The 24278-nt window shown below is 35.3% G+C and overlaps 1 long non-coding RNA gene across 1 annotated transcript in view; it reads right to left on the bottom strand.

The window, feature by feature from the left end:
- Positions 1-15033, bottom strand: part of LOC149788798 (uncharacterized) — a 37985-nt gene extending 22952 nt beyond the window's left edge. The window contains exons 1-3 of the long non-coding RNA XR_016424433.1: positions 15009-15033; positions 7358-7381; positions 436-459 (exon numbers count right to left, since the gene is read on the bottom strand). This is a non-coding gene — a long non-coding RNA (uncharacterized LOC149788798). The remainder of the gene's footprint in view (positions 1-435; positions 460-7357; positions 7382-15008) is intronic.
- Between the last annotated feature and the right edge of the window lie 9245 nt (positions 15034-24278).

Below are 24278 nucleotides of genomic sequence, written 5' to 3'. Positions count from 1 at the left end.
CTCACGCAAATATATACAATAAGGCAATGCAAGTATTACACTTTCGATATTAATATATATATATATATATATATATATATATATATATATATATATATATATATATATATATATAAAATTTACAAACCCATGTTTCACGCTATTCATAAAAGAGAATATATTAGCTTCGTTGACGTTATGTGTCCTAGTTTCAGAAGGCGGAAATATTCGATGAATTATATGAATACAATTAATATTTCATGATTAGGTATAGACTGATCTACATCCATCAAATGAAAACGAGCTCTGAGTGTAATTTGTTTAAATACGCCTTCACTACATTAGAAAGTTAGTTTATGATGTCGTTTTCCATTCCTAATGTTTACCAGTTTCCTTTGTCGCCATTTAAGTCTGGCTTAGTCCAGGATTGGAGAATATAAAAGAGATAGAACTTACCTCGATGAAAGTTTCTGCCACGTTCTGTAATAGTATGAAACGGACAATTACATATGCGACAGAACAGGAGTTCAAAGTCATGCTGCGTAAAATACTGTGAGATATAACGGTAAACAATAAAAGCCTCTATTTTAATAATTATGTAGTATTCGTCTTTGCTGGTAAGTAGAGTAACATTCTTCGTTTAGTGTTTATATACCCTTTCGTTTCTTAAGGAAACAAATTATGTTTTCCTGGCTGTAATACCCAGATATCCCCGGTTCATTATATGTGCTCTGCGTTTCCCTGCTGTTCTCCGTTTCCATCAGAACATTCCATGCTAATTAAGATGTCATCGATAGGCACGTAGTACATTTTACTAATCGTTATGAAGCTGTGAATAAAAAAGTATTCGTGAATGCAGTTTTCTTAGTGCTTCTGTAGACACCACCTACTTTCGATATAGCCACGACAATAATTAGTACTTTTACACCTATGACTGAATTATGATTCCCGCTATAACTAGACTAACACTCACTGCCGCGACAAGTGGAACAAAATTGTTTTGAATGTCTGCATCACAAGTCAGTCGGTTCAAACTTCCTTGGAAATTTCTTCATCATCGTAACATCTTTTGGAGTTCCTTACTTATATGTAAATATAATTCGAATAGTACTTATACTGTTTTACTTATATATCAATCCAAATGTTTGATTGGCAGTAGAAAAATTAGGACAATGAACATGTAGCTTTAAATTTGAGTAACAAACAATTTGAATTTACTTTATACCATACTATCCATTTATATGAGCAGAAAGTGTGGTGCTAATATGTGATGTTTATGGATTTTTAAAAAGCAATAAAAGCAACAGGTTTGGCAAAACAATCAATCCAAAGAGAAATAAATCGCACAAACATTAACATCAGCAGCAAAATGGGATAACCAGTTAAGGCATTCACAATGCTTTAATGTAAAGGATTTGTCTTATTTTGTTAATGTTATCCTAAATATATATTACTTGACTAAATGCAAATGTCTTACGTCAATGGCTTGAATTTACTTTGAAATATATTTCCGCAAAAGCAATATTATATGTATCATCAGTCAGTCGATAATAGCTTTCACAATAGGTTTGTAATTTCTTTCCTCACAATTCATTGTGCATAAACACTGTAATACAAACACAATATATTCGCAAGCTATGGTTTGTAGATATATGGTATTACATAATTTCATTTCTTAGCATATTGTATGGGTTTAATGTGTTTGTTGCAAAATAACACCTTTTTCAACTAAACCCATCCATCTCCCATGTAATACATTCAACGAGGGTTAGTCGAAACTCTTGGACACAATTAGGAACATAAACTGTCATTACCCTATATAGCTGTATAGTTTCCATTCCTTTTGTAGGTTGCTTTACTCATTGATTGATCGGTTGTTTCTTAAAACAAGTTGCTCTTGTTTGCTCCTCTTTCGGTGTTTAAAATGTGTGATCTTTAACTTATTTCAATGAATATTTGAGAAATTCCTCTCACTTTTGTTATAGAGGTAAGAAGTTTCTGAATCTGTATCCTTAGTGCTATTGTTACGTGTTTAGGCTCTAATCAACAGTAAAATAAAATGAGTGAAAACAACAAGCTTCCTAGAATTTAATAAGTTAATTATTGCCCTGAGAAAACAATGTAAACAATTTATAAAAAAAATGTCTTAACGGTTTAGAGAATGAAATCCTAAAATAATTAAAGAATAATAAACGAATCAAATTTTAGAAGTCCTATCAATGAAATGTTTCAGTAAATTCAAGTTTGAGTCCCGACGAAAATCCAAGATGGAAAGCGAAGACGTATGGAATAATCTGTAAAGTGCTGTTGTATACAGTTCTTTGTTGAAACACAAGAAATAACACTCCGGTGTTTGAATTCCGAAAATAATTTTTAAGAAATGGCTGTCCAATAATTATGTCAGCACTCAAATATTTTCAGAGATAAGAATTAATCTTTAAAAATAAAAAAATCTGAAGAAAAAGTAACATATAAATCAAAAACTGGCTAAAACAAAAGAAAACAACTTGACATCACAGTTCCTAGCACAAACTGAGATTATTTCTCTAACACAATGGTTATACAGCAATTTGAGACGCAAAATAGAGACCCTTATGAAGGTCACGTGATCATGTTTACATACGTATTCCCAACATGAACCTGACAAAAATTAATCATTTTGCTCCAAGAATAATTTACAAAAGTTGTTTATTTCACTAAAACTATTTACAAGTCTAGGTTCACGTATCCATTACAGCCTGGTTCTCACTCTTATTATTCCTACAATACAAAGAAATAAAAAGAATGTGTTCACGTGGCTGTCATAAATTTTGAATTAATGCAAGGAACTATATCAGCCTCATGTCAAACCGATCTTCTGAAAAAAATTATAAGCCACGTAGCCAAGATTATATTATATTAGCATGTAATATAATAAAAATTAATAAACCTGGCAAACAAAAAATACAATTACAGAAATATAAACCAAATCAGATATATCTAACACTATCATATGACACAATAACTGCTTTCCTAAAGTTTTCGTTTTGTGTTTGAAATAAAATTAGGTCCGTGTTTGATATATTAGTCAATATACATATATATATATATATATATATATATATATATATATATATATATATATATATATATATATATATATATTGTTGAGGAAGTTTAGCTTTGTAGCTTATGACTAAATTTGTTCTTACGTTCGCACGCACCAAACACATAACCACTAATTACTTCAGTAAATTCCAAATGAAGGTGAGAAGACCTGCCTTAAAAAGCTTGTTAGTTCTCATTCGTAACTAACACTAATATCACACAATTACCTGTCATACTTTATTCACATGGAATCATTATTGACTGTAAAAGGAAACAAACTAATTACATTTCTCTATGACCTTCTAAGGTCCAATGTGCAGTTGGTAGAGGGAAGGTAATGAAAATTAAATAAATTAAATTTATGTTAATTCCATTTTAAGGAAGTCAGAACCATACAAATAATATTTGGTTCCGTTGTTGTTACGACCAGCACATTGAAAAAGTGATGGTATATTCCTTGTGTCGGATCTCATTTTTTTAATATTCCTGCTGATTGTGGAAACTGAGCAGGTTGTCTTAAAAGCACTATCGGAGCTTGTCCTATGATATATGTGTGTATAATCAATCTCGCCTGCACTGGACAGTCCTCTTGATGTTGCTGAATCCGTCTTGGATAATGTAGTGCTGTCCTGTTTTTAAACAGGCCTTCTGTGGCAAATGTTTATCATTCAGAAGTCGCTGTACGGTAGTATTGTTCTTCGCAAACTGATGTTGATATTATTTTGTGGTGGAACCGATTTTGGATATAACTGGCTAACAGAGTCTGGTAGGGGAGGGCATAATGTCATGACTTGCACATAAATTGAGTGTAAGTTAGGGACAATTGCGAAATGTCTCCATCTGCATCATGACCATACCTACCGCAGCAGACATGCATGTCTGCTCGGCCGAGTCATCCACCAGAAGCGACATTCCAGATAGAGTCAGCAGTAAATCTATATACGCTTTGTCAACATGCACAATTAATACCATGTACTGTCAGTTACTGCAGCAGGTGTAACTAACTGTACCACACATGTGTTTGAAATATTCATTCAATAACGAAAACAAACGTATTGTACATTTCTTTATGTGAAGTAAGTTGTGTCTAGCACCAGCTCATGCAAGCTGAAAATAAAAGTATTGTACATTTCTTTATGTGAAGTCATATGTGTCTAGCAAGCTTGACATAGTGATCAGTTTCGCGTAACGCTTGTGTCTTTATTGATCTATGTAATAGATAACAATTATCCGTAAGGGTGTTTTTTCAGTTGAGTACTTTTTTATCTTCCCGGGTTAAGATTTAGAAAAATACTCAAGATCAATTTCAAGATGTAGTGAATAGCCCACTTTTGCATTCCTTGAATAATGATTAAATTATTTGAATGGACATGCACATATCTGAATGAATTAATTAATGCACTTGAAATATGCACTGTTTACTCTGTGTTCTGTGTCTTTTGGTTTTACTTTCATTCATTAGGTTTCCAACATTGTTGAACTTGATGAGTAATTGATTCTATTTCATAGCAATGAATGAATATGTTGGAAATGTATTGTCAGTTCAGTGTTCGCGCTCTGTACATAGTGGAATAAGACCACAATATTGAATTGATCTTAAGAATATTTCACCATTTTTAAAAGGTTGAGGTAGAGGATAGTCAACACAATCACCCGAGTTTCGCTGATATCATTTTTAGCTAAAACGGTCCAGATAGCGACGACAATGGGTAATTTAAAGTTGTTAGCTAAAGTTGTGCATATCAGAATTGGTATGGTGAATGTATTTTAATGTAAGGAATAATACATGTATAGAGGCATAACAAACTAATTTGGATCATCTACTAAATTTACATAAAAGCTAATTTCAATAATGTTGTCGCTTGCTATGGGTGAGGTATAACTTTGCTAAGATTCTGAACTTATAAAAATACACAAAATAATCTTTATATTCTAGAACTTGATTTTATGTTTAGTCTTATATTAGTTCGGTCTATACTAAATGCTGTTTGCAATCGTCAAAGAAAGATATCTCATATTGCCACTATTTTAGGGTTAAATAGTTTGAAAACAACTATCAGTTTCTCTATGCTAATTAGCTTGATAGATATATCATTATATACACATTCTTGCCTATATTACTCAGCTGGATATATGATGAAGTACACGTGCGATGGATTGGTTTGATCATCAGCTGTCAAGGTCAATGCGATGTCAGTTTCTACATTATATCTTATATCAGTTCTTTTTACATATTTATCTGCACTAAGTACGTATTGGGCAAACTGGCATATTGATTTGCAAGCCAATAAGTGAGAAAAATGTTGTTTGCATAATTACATTAGTTTTAAGCCATTTATATTGTTCAAGCTGTGAGGGTTAGTTTGGCCCAGAATACAATTTACTCCATTGGAACTTCGCTTACCAAATGTTATGGCTTGAAATTTGAAAATAAGTTAGCCTAGTTATTTCTGGTCTAATAGTAGGAAGGTATGCAGGAGGTTAGAATAGCCAACAAAATAAAGACCTCATGCTTAGTCTAAAGGCCAATGGTAATTAGAGCGTTTGGCCAGAAAGTATAAGTCTCGGGAGTCAACAATACTTTACTAGTTTGTACGGAGAGAACAATTAAATGCAGGTGGTCATAAAATGTACATAAAATGGACTCTTGTACAATTTATTCAAACGTTTTGAACGTTTTGGTCTTCATTTGTACAGGTCTTATATGAAGTACGATCTAATAAAGATGAACGTATATATTTAAAATTCCAAATGGGATCAAGCGAACCGAGAGGATAAACACATATGCTAGAGATGAGTAAATTTTGCAAAATGCATGCAAACAATTTGCATCTTATTTCAGAGGATCGGAGTGTAGTTTATGTTTTATCTTTGTTCTCAGATCAACGAAATAATCGTGTTTACATGTTTAATAATTAGAAAAGTATTGCATAACATTAATTTCAATCGTCTCTCTCTTACATTTTTTGCATAATGTAATTTTCATAATTGTAAATCTCATCAGTATTTAATTGCAAAACGCTCAGTTTGATGAACAACTTTCACACACTTTCAGTGAATAACAAACTCATTTAGAAAACCAGTAGTCTTTTTGATTTGTAAAGTGAAGTCGTCGCATGCACATTTTCCGCTTGTTATTAAAATCATTAATCTTGTAATTCCAAGTTTGTTTTGGGCCCTGAATAACGTTTAATCCTTGAATTGGCAATTTAGGTAGTTTTGACACTCTACAATGTAAACGTTGCACTTCACTGATTTGAAACTATGGGAGTATTGATAATCATGTTTCGCAGTTCTCAAATTGGTGTTCATATCTGATAGTTTAAACATAGTCCTCACTAATACATCCTTGAACAGTTAGTAAAGGTCAATAGGTTGTGATATAGGCGATGAAGATGTGTATCTCCTTGTCTATAGTTGTATGTAGATAAATCAGTCCAAAAGCTTGTAGATCAAAGTTGTGACATCTCATTCGATATTATGAACAAGAATATAAGATAACTATATCGGAGTTTCTCAGGTTGATGACATCATCATAATGGTAGCAAAATAAAAGTAGTGCACATGATGTTTACATAGCCACAGAAGAAAAGGTCTAAACACGTGTATTTGGAACTGCATTTAAGTACATTTTGAATTTCCTTTCCTGGTCCCATCAAGTATATTACTATGTGTGTGTGTGTGTTTATCTGTACCATGCAAAGTCAAACCTGCATCCGAAATACCTCTATTTCGATTGACAAAATCAACATAGCTTACCTAAGGAGAAACTCACATTTATGGAGTTGGACGAGGGGTGGGCAATTATGCAAGCATGACTTTGATATCCTAGTTTTTACCTTGAATGAGCCATGGTAAATTGTATAGTTCAGTAACTTCAATTTTATTCATGGAATGTTTACAATCCAAATCATATTTGACATCAAACGAATGGTATACATATATTTGACTATTTTAATAATTTTCATTCTCAAGGAAATCTTTCTTTTATTTAAAAAACTTAAAACTAAGTATCAAGTTAATATTACAATGGCATCATAATTATTCTCTTTCCTAGTCTATTTTCCTCTGTTGATATTATAATATATTGGCAATATTTCATCTATTTTATAGAGCACACCTTTATATCACGTTACCTTGACATACCATTGTCTCATTTTATATACGTGTAGAAAAAGTCTGCATAAACGATTATAGTCAAAGATTTATTATATACTGAAAATGGCTGTTTCTACTTATTACTTGTTCCTTATTTCGTTATTATATATCAGGAAAAAGAAGAGAGACTTACCGAGGAAAAGAACAGTTTACCTATCTGAAAAAAGAAACGAATATCATGTTTACAGTATTTCTCAATCTTCATTTAACTTGTATATGCCTATGCGGTTCTTATTCAGATCGCAACATCGGGAGATCAAATGAACATATGAAAGTGCGTATAAAAGTGCTAAATGATCTTTAAAATATATTCATAACATTATCATTATGTCAGTTATCGAATCTGACTTAGCCAAAATATTGTATGCATATGTAATATAAAACCTTAACCTTCGTTCTTAGTCCTAAGCGAACGATAAACAATTTATTTTTTTAACATAAAAACATACAATACATTTGTTACAATACATTTATTAAGAACACAATCAGTATTTCCAGGAGGCACATACATCCTTGAGTTATATAAAAACTATCTGGACACTTAAAGACCAGTTCAAAACAGAAATTGAGCTATGGACTTCTAAATATCACTCACAGTCCGAGTAATGTAATGCAATCATGTAATGTATCGTAGCTTTGCAATGGAAGTAAAATGCGTTAGCACAGGTGATACGAGCAAGACAATTGATGTATTGCGGGCTTGTAAATTATTATATTTGGAACCGATCTAATTATTTCTTATTAATTTTGGAGAGATTTCATTTTCTCCTTCTGTCAAGACAAAATAAATATGGTGCATTCCGTTTGAATATCCTGATAAATCACTTTTATATATTCTTTTTGACGATTTGGGAAACGACTTGCAGCCAAGTTGGCGTACGAGATTCCTTAGTCTGATGCCGATTTGTCATTCGACGACCGTGACATTATGAAACATAAAATTACATTGTAATAACAGCTATAAACCGCACTAAAATTAAGATGGAAATATTGTATTAATTTAAATGCGGCAAAACTATTCCCGCATTGCATATCTGCCGTTTTGATGCTTGAGGATTTTTGGGTGAATCATATGTACCTTCCAAACGAATAGCATGTAATTATGTTATAATCTAAGATATGCATTAAAGATGGGAATCCATTATATTTATGTTATTAGAATCTCCATTTGACTCAAACACACTTGGTTTTTTATTGGCATGACAAGTATTAAAATATTACACAAATGTCTCAAAATTATGTTTGTTAAAATAAATTGCACAAATTAAGAAAATGACAAAAATGAAGGAAACGATATAATCGACTAATTAAAATGTTAGACAAATACCGTAATATTGCGGAAGGTCATACCTATTCAGTTTGAATGCAGCATAAAGGAGCTTGGCGCATGTTCTTCAGGATTTTGTCTTTCACAGGAAACCTTATGTATCATCAAAGCTATAGTGTTGAAATCATAACTGAACATTAACTGGAAGGTTTGAATTTTTCTAACGTTTCAGGCTTTCACCATTTTAGCACTTAAAGAATGTGGTGCCTAGGCTATGTGATTTAGACTGTTTTTATGTGTTTCGCTGTTTGATTCAGTTTGCAAATGGAAACTAAACACGATTGTGACGCACAGAAATGCAAATAGACTTGGCCAGGCAAACAGTCCCTGTTAAGGTACATTGCTGAAACCCTGCTAACTGAATAATCCTCTATGCTTGCATATACTTTTGAAACAAGTTCAACTGAAGATACGATATCTCCCTTTCTTTCGCAATTGCTTTGTGAATCTTGTGCAAATGACATACGTCTATAAATTGTGTGCTGTGTGAGAGTTACCAGGATCATTTCCAATTCCTGCTAGACTGTAGCTTTGGGGTACAAACAATTAAGTATACCTCGTGTTCTATTTTAGCGTAATGTGATTGTGACTGGGATCAGTTTGGACAACATTTAAGGGTGGAACATATGGAAAGTAAACATTTGGAAGTTTTTCTGAGGATCCATATATTGGAGTCACTTGAAGATGTCATACTGCTTAAGGCGTTGTGTCCTTTCTTCAGTAGGCACCATGATTAACAATAATGCAATATACAGGGTGATTATTTACTGAAAGTATGTTTATTGCTAAGTGCTATTTTGCATTGCTTTTTACATAAACATGTCATCACTTTTTTGAATAAAGATTTCATGATGTTTATTGTTTGTTTATGTAATAGATAATATCTCTAACATCGAATGCATTTGAATTAGAACGAAGTCTGTCGATTATTTGCCTTGCAATATGTCACTTGCAAACTATATAGTGCTGACTGAATGGATATTTGGATCGAATAAAGCATTCGTCATTTTGTTGATTGGATGAATATTTATGAAATGTGATGATGCCGTTGGCTTCAGTGTGCATTTCGCATACACAATATAGAAAGGCGTTGATTTAGATTGAGGGATGGGTGTTTCTTGAAACTTCAAAAATGAAAGTCATTTCAAAATCGCAGGTGTGTGCATGGTCTTCAATGGCTGCTTGGTACCACACCAGTTAGTTGATACTTCAATTAGTTATTTTGTATACCTTGTTATCTTTGATGCTTTTACAAGGACCGAGTCAAACATAGAAGTCCTGAAAACATGCTTTTATGATACGTTGTTTGACTTATTGGGTTTTGTAGTTCATTTTAGTGTTGTCTTCATGTACCTTTTACATTTTTCATAATGTACTGGACTTTGTGATTAATGTTTTATTATTTCCAACATTATTAATGCTAATAAAATCAAGCTATAAATCTTTACTTTCGAAGGCTGATTTTCCTACTTGTAGGAGAGAGATTGGTCAAAATAGACACGCAATTATTGGTGCTCTGCTGTCTATGTTGGATGATTTTATTAGCAGTGTTTTGATTGGGCGAATGAGCTGTCTATAGACGGCAAACAAGACAATTTGTTCAAGGCTGACAAAATGTGAACACATTGAAAACAATTTGTGCTTGTAAACGCGAAATTATAGAACCATTGCCTGTTAATGACTAGATGTCAGAAGGACATATTATTCATTATTCGTATGTAAAAGGAACCAGCAACATAAATGGAAGAAACACCATGCTGCGATCGTTGTAAACTAAGCACCACAGGAATCATATTAGCCAGATAATTTAATGATATGTCCTAATTCTTCGAGGTCTAACTGCTACAGCATTGGATGAAACGAGAAAATTAGAAAATGCTATCTAGATATAAAATGTCAATTGACAAACGCAGCTCTTCATATGGAACCAATGCTATTGTAATTGATTGGAAACTCCTTCGACACAAACTATGCCCGGCATATGAGATGGAGATGACAATCACATTATTTCGCATTATAACGAGAAAAAAATAATAATTTAGGCAGATCACCAGCATGTTCCAATAATCATTAAAAAGGGGTTTAGACAGATTTACATCGGAAACAAGAGATAGTGATTAAAAACTTTATTTCTTTCTATAATAAGAAGAAACATATATGTGTAAAATATTCAATACGATCATTAGGGACTTAGAACATGAGAATGTCCAATTACATTGAATTCAGCCAATCCATTGATTAGTGAGTAAAATGAAAAATGGTGATAGATACGCATTATATACCAGACTTAACATGTACTCATATATGTACTTTAGCAGTGACAAATTGGGAAATAAACCAAAATATTGTTGTGTACAGAATAGTGATTACTAGTTTAAAAGTAGAAATGGAGATAGGCTGTCTTTATTGACGATTTTTGGAAATACAAAATGAATTGAATCACGTTTTACTATCACAATACATAAAGAAAGGTTGCAGCTAGATTTTAATATGATCCTCATTATTTAGTACACAATTTGGTTTTATCTTATCACTCGAATTGAACGATAATCCAGTCACATTTACTATGTATGAATTGTGTTTTCTTTATTGTTTAGAACTATCTCGCCTCTAAGAACGTATATGCAACATTAGCATATCTAAATCATTCTCCATTTAATTGTATCTATGTCTTGAATGAAAAATGTATATCTAAGTTTTTCACAGAGATCTAGCATTACAGAATTATAAGGTTTTCACTATCACCTACATAGGTATCCGCACTGCCCTCTACTGAATATAAATTTTACTCTTCTGTTCGCCTTCTGGTATCTATAATATTTGTGTAACTTTGTGACAGACACAAATTAATTTGTTCCATCTTATCTACTTATGAGACAATATATCCAATGATAACATTTATTTCCAGAATCTACTATAACATCATTGTGCTCGTTGAAAGGATATGTTTTTTTTTAGATTATATTACATATAAATGTAGTAATGACACTATACCATTTTTCGTATGTTTTGTTTCACCAAAATCTTGTGAAAACTGAAAAATGCTATTACGAGGTCCTTAGAAGCATATCATATAATTAATGAGTCATACCACATTTATCTTCTCTGACTTTAGCTTATTCAAAACGAATGATAACAAATTTACATTGGGATATGAACAGCTATATGCCAGGTTTGATGCTTTTATCCGTCAAATAACAAATTTCTGCCACGTTATCCCGTTGCTCCGTTAGATATCCTGTGATTATCTATAGTTTTAGTTATGTGCCTAAAATCTAATAATCACAAATTTTATCCTAAATGTAAAAGCAATTTTCTAACGTACACTTTTTCAAGTCAATTTCATTGTCAAATAGCCTTCATTCAACATTCTCTTTAAAACAAGATTCAAGCACCTATGCAAACACTGCTTGAAGCCCATAGTTTCCAATAAAATTAAATAAATACAAGAACTTTTGTGAATGGAAGAGTTTTCAAACAATACGAATACGTATTATTTCTTCAGTTTAGGACAAGATAAAATGAAGCTATGACTGCAGATTTGTAATGGTTTTTCTTGTTTCAAATGTTTTGTACTCCTCAGTAAGTCTCCAGAAACATAATAGTAGTAACTTCACGCCACTTCGCGCGACCTAACCACCTAATACTAAGACTTTTGCTGGGCTAACATTAATAAACATGTAGAATTTAAAGAGAATTCATATGTAAGCAAATTAATTTTGCGACAAGTTTACCATGACAAAATTTTCTCCAAATACTGTTTATAGTCTGGTTATTAACTCGTTTAAAGAAAGGTCGTCCCAATATAGAAATCCCAAAATACAAGTACAGTCTATAATAATTATAGCCGAACACGTACATATAAATAGCACTTGTCCTATGTTAATACTTTATCAATATCTCGTAAAGAACTCCTAATATAACGATGAGAAACGTCATATTTTTGTCCATGAACGATAATTGGAAAACTCTCAAATCACCTACGAACTTGATTCAAGATTCCCAAACACGAAGAGACGACTTGTTCAAACGTTCAAAATGAATTTATATGACGCCCTCGATTGCCCACCCTCCATAAAGTTTTAAAAATCATTAGCACATATCGCCATCAATGGATAATTCAATTGCTAGAAAAATCTATATATAAAGACGCGCTTTTCATTGTACAAACAAGGCTAACGGAACACATGGATTGACTGTATAATCACCGATCGGATCTGATCGGATCGGGTTGGATAGTCCCTCGGCAAAGGTACGAGACAATCCTTAGGAAAGTTTTAAATGCGTTGGTGTTGATACAACATTCTAAATAGGCGTATTGGCTGTCACAGTAGAAGTTGTTGAATCCATCTATGAAATTATTATTAGAATATTACCAATGCTGGCACCGAAATGTTTCGACGTACAGGTAAGAAATGCTTTTCATCATACGAGTCTCTAACATGTCCAGATCCACGCTCCCCTTCGTACCACAATGTAACCTCGCTTAGAGAGCTTGCGAATTCTTCATGACAATGCTTCCCTATTAACACAAGACAGAGAACAGTACCTCGGTTCCCGCTAGTAACGGTGCAAAACATAGCGCCTGGACCAGAACATACTCGCTGGAAGCACGTTGACATATCGTAAATAGCGCAACGGCCACAAGAAATGTTTCGAATAGTTACTAAACCATCACAATTTACAACCTCATAAACCAATTATAATCTAGATATATCTTAGAGCAAGCATAAATCAAACCTCCCCTAACAAATGCTCCAGGAAGTTAAAAGAGGACATACTACAAAGTTTATTTTTAAGCAACACAGGTGCCTTCCCAATCAAATGAGTAGCAAAACTATAAAAGGAACATCACAGAAGCGCACGAAACTAGCAGCTTTGGGTGCTCGAACTATATAGGAACTGTTCCTAACTTCTTGTTAAGGAGATACGCAAAGTGTAAGTAGAGGGTACTTAACGTTAGAAAATTCGAAGTTCTCAAGAAAACACAAGAAACTATAATGTTGGGATAATCAAGCACCACGAGACACAACGCAGACTTCTAATACGAAATATATTTCCTATTTCAAATTATTCAACAGTCCAAACGTTTGATAGGACTAATCTATCTTGTAGGATAGTTCAATGATACGAAGCTTATCTAGGCCTTTTCGACATCTTCACAGGTGATTTATTACAAATGACATGCAGGGTGGTTCAAATGCGTGTATGTCATCTTTTCTTCTCCATTTAAAAATCATTATCGTGAATCTGGTATGAACAACACTTGTATCGGTCACATTCTGCAAATCGTAAAAGACGAGCTCATATGGTTGGTTAGCAATGCTCTAATATTCAATTTAACAAGTGTGCTATTTAACAAATGGGTAGCATCAATACTAGTTAGATAATAAGCATATATACTTACTCCTTTTTCTATAGCTTCCAGGCCAGCATTGAGCAATGATCAATTCACATTAAAAAATATGCTCATTTTATTGTACAACCAATTTATATTGGCCTAATTCGCATCCCTAATTGTGTAGGCGCTAATGGCGAAAATTGTTGTAAATATGCACTTAATATAATACTTACTAACTGTAATCAATCCGTTACATTCATGAAATCAGTTCGCTTTAATGGTGTTACGGGTATTAGTTTTGACCAGAAATTACAAGATAGGATCGGAATGTACTTGATATTCAGTATTGAGGCCTTGGGGTGTATTTGGGAAAATTATATTAATGAGTGCCATATTCAGACTATGGACAAATCTTTCTCTCTTTCTCTCTCTCTGTATACGTATGTATATATATATATATATATATATATATATATATATATATATATATATATATATATAAATAGAACCATATAAATATATCATATAAATGGGAAGCAAGAAGAGGACAGAATAAAATTAAAATTAGATTGCACATGACTCAATTAAAAATATTAAAAAGTCTCATGTCAGACTTTATTCAAAGCACACACACACGCAAATATATGTATATGTATATATATATATATATATATTATATATATATATATATATATATATATATATGTATATATATATATATATATTTGCGTGTGTGTGTGCTTTGAATAAAGTCTGACATGAGACTTTTTAATATTTTTAATTGAGTCATGTGCAATCTAATTTTAATTTTATTCTGTCCTCTTCTTGCTTCCCATTTATATGATATATTTATATGGTTCTATTTTACATGCAAGAAAGATAAACCTTGACAGTGCTAATATAAGGGCTACTTGTACATGAAATAATGTATTGAAATAGAGCACTGTATTTGTAACGTCACGGGGTTCAGCTCATATTACTTAATTTACCATAATATTAAGTGTAATACACTTATAATGAAAGCAACTTTCTCTTGGTAGGTATAAATTTCCACCTCAGTTTGTGCACTTGGTAATTACTCAGGTTAATATATAATATGTCAATATTATAACGTACCGGATATATGTATCCCCGCACGCACTAAAATAGAAAGGAAGAAAGTATACACAATTTTCAAACCTGTTCTTTTACAACCGTTTAATACAAATAATTACAAATGTACAAATGGTAAACACTTGGGCTAAATTAGTACATATTTGAGGTCAAACCGGTTGATCGATTACCACTGTATTTTTTGTTCTATATTTTGCGCATGCATTGTATTGAGTAATAACTTATTTAAAAAACTACACATTATTTTAGATTTGTTTCAAGCAAAGTGGTTTGTGATTATAACCAAGTTTGTGTTTGTGTGTTTGCGATTTGGTTTTTTATCTTAGCTTTTAACAATTTTTCAGTCATATCGCTACGTTGTCTGCAGTGTGGCAGTTTTTAGAGATGTCTTGCACTGGGGCATCATGCCGCAGACATGTGGCATCATGTCCCACCCAGTCACATTATCCTGACACCGGGCCGACCAGTACTAACACTAACGTCTTAATGCTGAACGCCAAGCGAGGCAGCTGTTAGTACCATTTTTGTAAGTCTTTGGTATGACTCGGCCGGGGATCGAACCCACGACCCGCATCCGAGGCGGACGCTCTAACCACTAGGCCACCGGAGAGATCTATAACCAAGTTGACAAGTTTAAAATGGTCCTTTTATAAATCATGAGGTAAAGCATTGATATAATATGTTAAAACGTCGAAACTTGAAATAATGTAGATCGATGAAAACTTATTCCCTTGGCAATATATTACTTAGCAAAATATCTATCTATCTATCTAACTATACATACATACATACACACACATATATATATATATATATATATATATATATATATATATATATATATAAGGTAAGAAGTGAACGATTATTGTTATACATATTCCTTTTATTAATCGTATTTATTTATTTATTTTGTTTTGAGTCATCAAATAGCTTTAATGTTGTGTTTAGCTTCCCATTTATTTAAAATATTTATTGAAATCACAAACTGCTTATATGTCTCTCTGAAATAAGTTTTTTTTCTCTGTTGAATAAAGGTGTTTTGGACAATGCCCTTGTGATTCATCAAAACTATTGGCATTTCAGTACATGCAATTGTATTGACATATGAGGATATATTTGTGGTCTCAGGTTGACATTGCCGTGGTGGAAGTGGGAGACAAGCGTCCTACTCCTCCAGAAATGTCCCATAAGGCTTGCGTCCCTGACTGCCTCTGTCAACTAAAATCCAGCTCCTGGCCTTCGCGAGTTGCTTCGATTTGAAGTCCGGCAGACCACGTTTTCCACTAACAGGAGAAGGGTGAAGTCGGGCCACTGGCGCCTTAATACCAGTTGTTTCGGGTAGATGAATGACAGCTCATCTAGGAGAAGGAAAACTCCGATTCCAAACTTCTGGTGTCTTGCGTCTATTCCCACTCATGGGAAAGGGTAAGGGAGTAAACCCCGACAGAAAATCAGGAGACGGAGTTCCTAAGGCGGTCTGACATTGACTTCAACGTCATTCCGCTAACTCCTGCGACGCAGTTGGTACCAAGGCTGTATCGGCATTCGTCGTTCCCTTGGGCCCAGCAGCTGCGTGGAGAGGGGAATCTGCTACATGGACAACAGCTAATTCTCCATACCACGCTGGCTAGGCCTGGTAGCTCCACTGGAGAGGACACTACAGCGTCGTCGTACGGCGTCGGCACAACACGAAAAGTAGCAGTTTATCGGTTATAAGTCAAAGCTCTAGTGGCGTAGAGCTTGGCGCCGCGGTTACTTCTGACGGTGCGTGAGATCACCAGGTCTCACTGGACAGCTACCGCCCGCCTCAAGCTGGACAGCCCCCAGTCAGTAAGGTGCTGTCCGCCATGGCCTGCCTGCTTCACTGGGTGCCTGGAGCTTAGAAAACCATCTCTACAAGTGGGCCACAAAACTCCGCACCAGGAAAGACTCAAAGAAGAAATTCAAAGACTCCAACTCTTCATTTTGCAACCTGGAACAACAGGACCATGTGTCCTGGATTGACCTCTGACCTACAGCAGATCAACGATGCGCGAAAGACTGCCGTCATTGACAAAGAACTCTCCCGACTGAACATCGACATTGCCTGACTCCAGGAGACCCGACTGGCTGACAGTGGCACCATTAGGGAAGCCAATTACACGCTCTTTTGGCAGGGGAAGCCCTCGGATGAACCTAGGCAGCACGGTGTAGGTTTTGCTGTAAAGAACACGCTAGTCTGCTTCATTGAATCTGCGTCATCAGGTACTGAGAGAATCCTTGCCCTCCGGCTGTCAACGTCCTTAGACCCGGTCAACATCATCAGCGTGTCTTCCATAACCCTCTGCTCCACCAATGATGTTCTGGATCCGGTAATATCCAGTATCCCCAACAACGAAGGCCTTTACTTACTAGGAGAATTCAATGCAAGTGTGAGAGCTGACCATGAGGCCTGGTCCACCTGTCTCGGCTTTTACGGAAGGGGAAAGATCAACGAGAATGGTCAGAGACTGCTGCAGATGTGTTGTTCCCACAGCCTATGTGTGACCAACACTTTCTTCAAATGCAAGGAGATCCACCAGGTGTCATGGAGACACCCATGTTTACGCCACTTGCACCAGCTAGACCTAGTCATCATCAGGCGTGCGGTACTGGTCAGTGTCATCCTCACCTGCAGATACCACAATGCCGATTGCGACACGGACCATTCGCTCGTGGCCAGCAAGGTCCGAATATTACCCAAGAAGTTGCACCACGCCAAGAAGAAGGGTCACCCACGCATCAACACCTGCTGTTAAAGCAACCGAGAGAAAACACAGCAGTTCATCAGCAAACTCCAGGAAGCTCTCACCAAAGTGACACCTGATGACACAATTGACTCCAAGTGGTCACATCTCCGTGACTCTGTGTACAATTCAGCCATCACAGCTTGCTGGAAGAGTGAGCGAAAAAAATGTGGACTGGTATGATGCAAACTTGGAGGAGATAGAGCCCGTGACTGAGGCAAAGAGGAAAGACCTGGATTACAATGGTGCACCTAGCCCCAGAACACTACAAACCCTCAGGACTGCAAGGAACAAGGCCGAGAAGACCGTCCGCAGCTGTGGCAACAACTACTGGCTGAACCTTTGCAACATAATACAGATACCTGACGATACCCGGGATACAAGAGGAATGTATGAGAATATTAAGAACGTGACTGGCCCCCCACCTCCAAGACCGCCCCCCCCCCCCCTTTAAGTCCAAGGCGGGCGAAGTCATCACAGACCAGGGGAAACAATTGCAGCGATGGGTTGAGCACTATCTCGAGCTATATGCAACCCAAAACAACGTCACTGACACTGTCCTTGACGCCATTCCAAACCTGCCTGTCATGGAGGAGCTAGACATACAGCCCACCCTGGAAGAGCTCAGAAAAGCCATCGATCGCCTTGCCTGTGGGAAGACTCCTGGAAGCGACGGCATTCCGCCTGAAGTCCTCAAGAGCGGAACACTAACACTGCTCCAGCCCCTACAGACACTCCTCTGCCTCTGCTGGGAACGGGGATACATCCCACAGGATATGTGTGATGCCAGCATCGTCACTGTGTACAAGAACAAAGGAGACCGTAGCGACTGCAACAACTACCGGGGCATCTCCCTCCTCAGCATCATCGGAAAGGCTTTCGCCCGTGTTGCCTTGGCGCGCTTGCAGATCCTAGCCTCCTGCGTCTAGCCAGAGTTTCAGTGTGGATTTCGAACCGGCATGTCAACCGTAAACATGATCTTCTCACTACGCCAGCTGCAGGAGAAGTGTCGCGAGCAACAGATGCCCCTTTACATTGCCTTCATAGACCTGACGAAGGCGTTTGACCTAGTCAGTCGGAGTGGACTCTTCAGACTCGTTTAGAAGATTGGCTGCCCCCCACGTCTACATGCTGTCCTCATGTCGTTCCATGAGAACATGCACAGCACAGTGTGCTTCAATGGCGCAACATCGAAGGCCTTCCCAGTAATCAGCGGAGTCAAACAAGGCTGTGTGCTTGCGTCGACGCTGTTCGCCATATTCTTCTCCATGCTTCTCCAGTACGCATTCAAGGACTGCAGCGAGGGAGTGTACATCCATACCAGGGCTGACTGCAAGCTGTTCAACATCGCCCGTCTCCGTGTTAAGAGTAAAGTCACACAGGTACTCATCCGTGAATTGCTCTTCTCCGACGATGCAGCCTTGACATCACACACGGACGATGTACTACTGGTATACCGCCTCTCTCCCACGCGTGCAAGGAATTTGGACTGACAGTCAGTTTGAAGAAAACGAACGTCATGACACAGGACGCAGACTCCCCTCCATCTGTCAGCATCGATGGGTAGAACTTGGAACTTGTCGAAAACATCACATACCTTGGGTCCAACATCTCCAGCTCACTCTCCATTGATTCTGAGGTGAACGGCAGGATTGCCAAGGCAGCAGCAGTGATGGCAAGACGTAACTAAAATGTCTGGAACAACCTCAATCTCACCGAGAAGACCAAACTACGTGTCTACCACGCCTGCGTGCCCAGATCACTCCTCTACAGCAGCGAAACATGGACCACCTATGCAAGACACGAAAGGAAACTCAGCAGCTTCCACCAGAGGTGTCTGCGGCGCATTCTGCACATCCAGTGGCAGGACAAATTACCCAACACAGAAGTTCTAGAACGCACCAACATGAACAGCATGTTCTCCATTCTCAGTGAGAGGCGCCTTCCCTGGCTCGGCCATGTCAGGACAATGGACCCAGGCCGCATCCCAAGGGCCTGCTATATGGGAAGTTAGCAGAAGGTGAACGACCGACTGGACGACCACGTCTGCGCTACAAAGATGTTTGCACGAAGGACATGAAGACGGCCAACATCACTGTCAACAACTGGGAAAGCTGTGATAACAACCCTTCCACCTGGAGTCTAGCTGTCAGGCAGGGAGTTCAAAAAGCAGAGGAAGACAGGAAAGAAAACAAGCTGAAAAGAGAGCAAGAAAGAAGGATAAACAAAAGCTTACTCTGGAGCTACACCATCGTCTCCCGTAGACGGACAGATGCCAAGAACAAGAGAAAGAGGATATTCAAGACCAGGAATTCGTTCGAAACATTAATCATTATGATTTGTGGAATAACGTTTCTAATTTATTTTTGTTGATTTAATGCATACGATTTTAATTTGCTCTTAAATGTTTATTTTATAAATTTGAGAAATAAATATTTTGTTTAGTTTAATAAAACTTGCGGATTTCTCTTCTTTCTTTTACTTAGAATCGTAGGAAAGTATAATTATAATATCTGCATTAATTTAAGATTAATGGAAAGATCAGATATAGCTTCTGTAAGTTATGTTTTACTTGTGCACGTCACGACATTCGAATGCAATATCACACATTGCTTAGCTGTTTGTTTCATAATCCTTGTATTAGGAAAATCAATAGGCGATCAGATTTATTTAATATTCAAAACGATCATTATACCATATATTTTCCGATGCAAAGTAAATTAAGAAGCTGATCATATTTGGAAAGCAGATATTAGCCTTGATGTCGTAATGTTACAAATAAACTGTCTTCATTATAAAAATGCAAACAAAATGTTATGAGGTATCTGAGAGACATAGATTGTTTTTTTTTGACACGTGACAAAGTAAACACAAATGCATGATGTTTATTACTATTACATTTATAATGATGGCTATCACTTGTTAAGAAACACAGAGAGGGTATTCATTTGGCTTCAGAACTGATGAGATACATACCTTTATTTTCCATGAATGAAACCATGGAAATATGTCAAGGGTTATTAGTAATTATAGACGTGATATGTAATCGCCTATGTTAATTTTGTATAATTTAACTTGTGTCATGTTTACACTTCACACAGTTGTCATTGCTTTGGGCATCTAATGTTTCTTTAGAATGCGCCACAAATGTCTTGGAAAGAGTATTTAACAGAGTTAATGATCCATCGTAATATCATCATTGCTAGAAACATTGTCTTACATTTGAAACATGAAAAGTATGGTCATGATGCAAAGTATATAATCAATTGTTTTCACATAATTTATATAACACATACAATACAATCGACTTACCAAGTCTTCCATCTGAAACAAATGAAATGCAAATTTTTAATATCTTTGAAAAATGTGTATGATTTTCTTTAATAGCTGAAACGTTTGACTTTAGTTTTGATTGCTTTCTTTTGTTTTCTTCTGCAAGACACATTTGATATGCTCATTTGGAGAAGCTGTACTGATTCAATAGAATTTAATGAAATGTTATGTGGTAAAATCATCAATCATCATATGAGTTGCTTAAAATAAGTCGCATGTCTTAGTACTGTACATATCTATGTTTAACACGTTTAGCAGTGTTAACACAATTACTTGTGCTATTTACAGTTCTTGCTTCATATGCTTTGTTAGCTTCAGATGTGAGAAATATTGCCATCTTTGAATGATATGTAATTATCCCTTGTCATTGACGATATTCTTGATTGAAACATAAATGACATATGATGATTACGTACCATTCAGTAAGATTAAATGTAACACTAACACAATTATAACAATAACGGAATTTAGAGTTTTCTCAATTAAAAGTATAACACCATTGTTAGATACTCAACTACTCGCTGAGCGTGTAAATAATTTTAGAACTAATGTTGCCCGACGTGGTTATACAGAGACCGAAAGAATAAGGTTCGATATGTTGTTTTACAGTTTCGTGTATTTAAAATATATGTTTATTGTATTTTATTTGATATTCCGTATTGCTGGTGAAATATTAACATACATTACTACGGCACTTGAATGACGACCATTCTTAGAAAGAAAACAATTAATATCAACGTGTCTTTCTACCAATTTTTTAATATAGCAGTTACCCATTAACACAATTTATCTTTCTGTTGTATTATTATTATTATTATCATTATTATTATTATTATTATTATTATTATTGTCCGTTTTGTTTAGTCGTTTTTTATTATTTTTTCATTACTATTTACCTTCTTATCTTTCGCTTGAAAGTTTACAAGGTGACCCCCAGCTGGGATAAAACATGAATGTTATGATAGAAGAAGAACGAGATGAAATTCATAGTTCTGATTCATGGGGTCTGGTATATTATGCACGATTTTCCCATCATATGACTCTCTTGTCTAATGTCTTTGATAGATGTGTAGATAACACTGTGGCCTTGGGATAAAAACTATATGAATGTAAAATAATTTAAAATATCTTTATATTTCGAACCCAACTGGTACATATTTAAACAAATTCAAAGTAGATTTTAATTTTCTGATATATATTGATCAAAACCTTGACAAGTTAAATGAAGCCTGATGTGTTATATAAATATCGATAATGAGATTAATAACACATATGGACAAGGTTATGTCATTAATGACAATAAGATACTGGTGATAAAATTTCACTTTTCGTGAACATTTTTTGCAATGGTACCAAGAGGCAAACTAGCTGCTTTTGTACTTAAATACATATAAAGCTTAATAGCCATTTTTAAGAAAGCCAAACGTTCCACAGAATGTTAACTATTTTTATTTTGTCAAACAGTGAAAACCTTACACAGCGGACGTCAGTCAAAATGTTCCACCAGTAACAAAGACTACTATTTTACATATCAAATAAATTTTTTTTAATAAGTAATCAGTAGATATATAATCAGTCTGTGAAGGCCTTGTACAAGCATTGCTTTTCTCGTTGAGTATATCAATATCAATACCTTTGGTGGTCCACAAGGACTTATTTAAAGGATTTTAATATTGTTCGTTTCAGCTCCATTTAGTCTCAAGGAGATAGATAACATTTGTTTAAATACATTCTTCATTAGCATAGCATTGCATGAATTTTTGTGGATTTTGTTTCCTCATCTTCACTCTTTTCAGTATTTATATTCGTTAGTCCCTTAGTTACTCTTTGCACTTGTCACAATGAGCAATGTCTTGACAAACTAATCAGAACAATCTTTAGAACTCTCATAATAATTTTGCCAAATAAGTTTCGTTTTCTTTCTGAGCAGTATTGATATAGAATAATATAATCCGATGTCTCAGTATTGAAGGCATGAAGCAGATTATTCTGGCAAAATGTGCTTAATCATTCATAGCGTGTCAGTCCGAAGTTATCCCCATCAACTTACTTTGTCGCTGACCTGAAACAAAATAAAGGAAAAAGAGAAATGTCCAAATCGATACTATATTGACAATCTGGATAGAAAGATCGTTATGACGTGGTTCATATTTTGGACATAACTATTCGTATCAAACAATGTTGAATTACATCCCCTGTTACTACTAATGAGCCACTGTCAATACATATTTTAGTCCATAAAATCAGGCAGTGCTTGTTGTGCTGCATATGTTGTCAAGGATAGCATATTTGGCTCATATGCAAGGTAGATAATGGGTCATTTTAATATTGCAGGATCTAATGTAAGTGAATTCGTTTTGTGACAATTAATACAAAATATTTCATTAGCATATATTTGCATTATAATTACACTTGCTGTTGTTTTTGATTGCTCATTTTGGCTGAGTTCCGTAGTTATTTACTTCCTATCCTGGGCTATGTTTTACACTTGTAAGAGGGGACAATCTCTTCGGTATCTAACAATGTTACGTTAGAAATTGATATTACTGAGGGAAAAAAATCACTACATAAAATCATTAATGCTAGAATCAAAAGTGTTATGCCTAAAGCATTTAAACACAATTTATATAATTCTTCTTCGACCCGTCGATAGGTTTATTCGCCAATATCCACACCCACCCAAACACAGGCAGACCAACTGACCCACACTCGCACGATCGCACGCATATATATATATATATATATATATATATATATATATATATATATATATATATATATATATATATATATATATATATATATATATATATATATATATATAGAGAGAGAGAGAGAGAGAGAGAGAGAGAGAGAGAGAGAGAGAGAGAGAGAGAGAAATTGAGAGAGAGAGAGAGAGAGAGAGAGAGAGACTTACCAAGTCATGAAACTGAAAATTATGAAAAAGAACATTAATTCGCTTATCTAGATGACTTGATTGTCTTTAAAATCATATTTTCCTGCATTCATGTTGATCGTTCTTTTATTGTTGTAGAACAATTCACATATATTTATATGCCGACTAACTATAATAGTTTTAAAATTGCTTCAAGAACAATTATGCGGCAACATGAGTTATCATATGAAAGTTATATAAATTGAATTGCAGGTCACATTTGCTAGTTCAGTTCAATTT

Source organism: Sinohyriopsis cumingii, chromosome 11 (genome assembly GCF_028554795.1).
Source record: "Sinohyriopsis cumingii isolate HCF-2022 chromosome 11, ASM2855479v2, whole genome shotgun sequence".
Taxonomy (NCBI): domain Eukaryota; kingdom Metazoa; phylum Mollusca; class Bivalvia; order Unionida; family Unionidae; genus Sinohyriopsis; species Sinohyriopsis cumingii.
The sequence above is the reverse complement of the archived record's forward strand: the minus strand, read 5'-3'. Positions and strand labels throughout refer to the sequence as shown.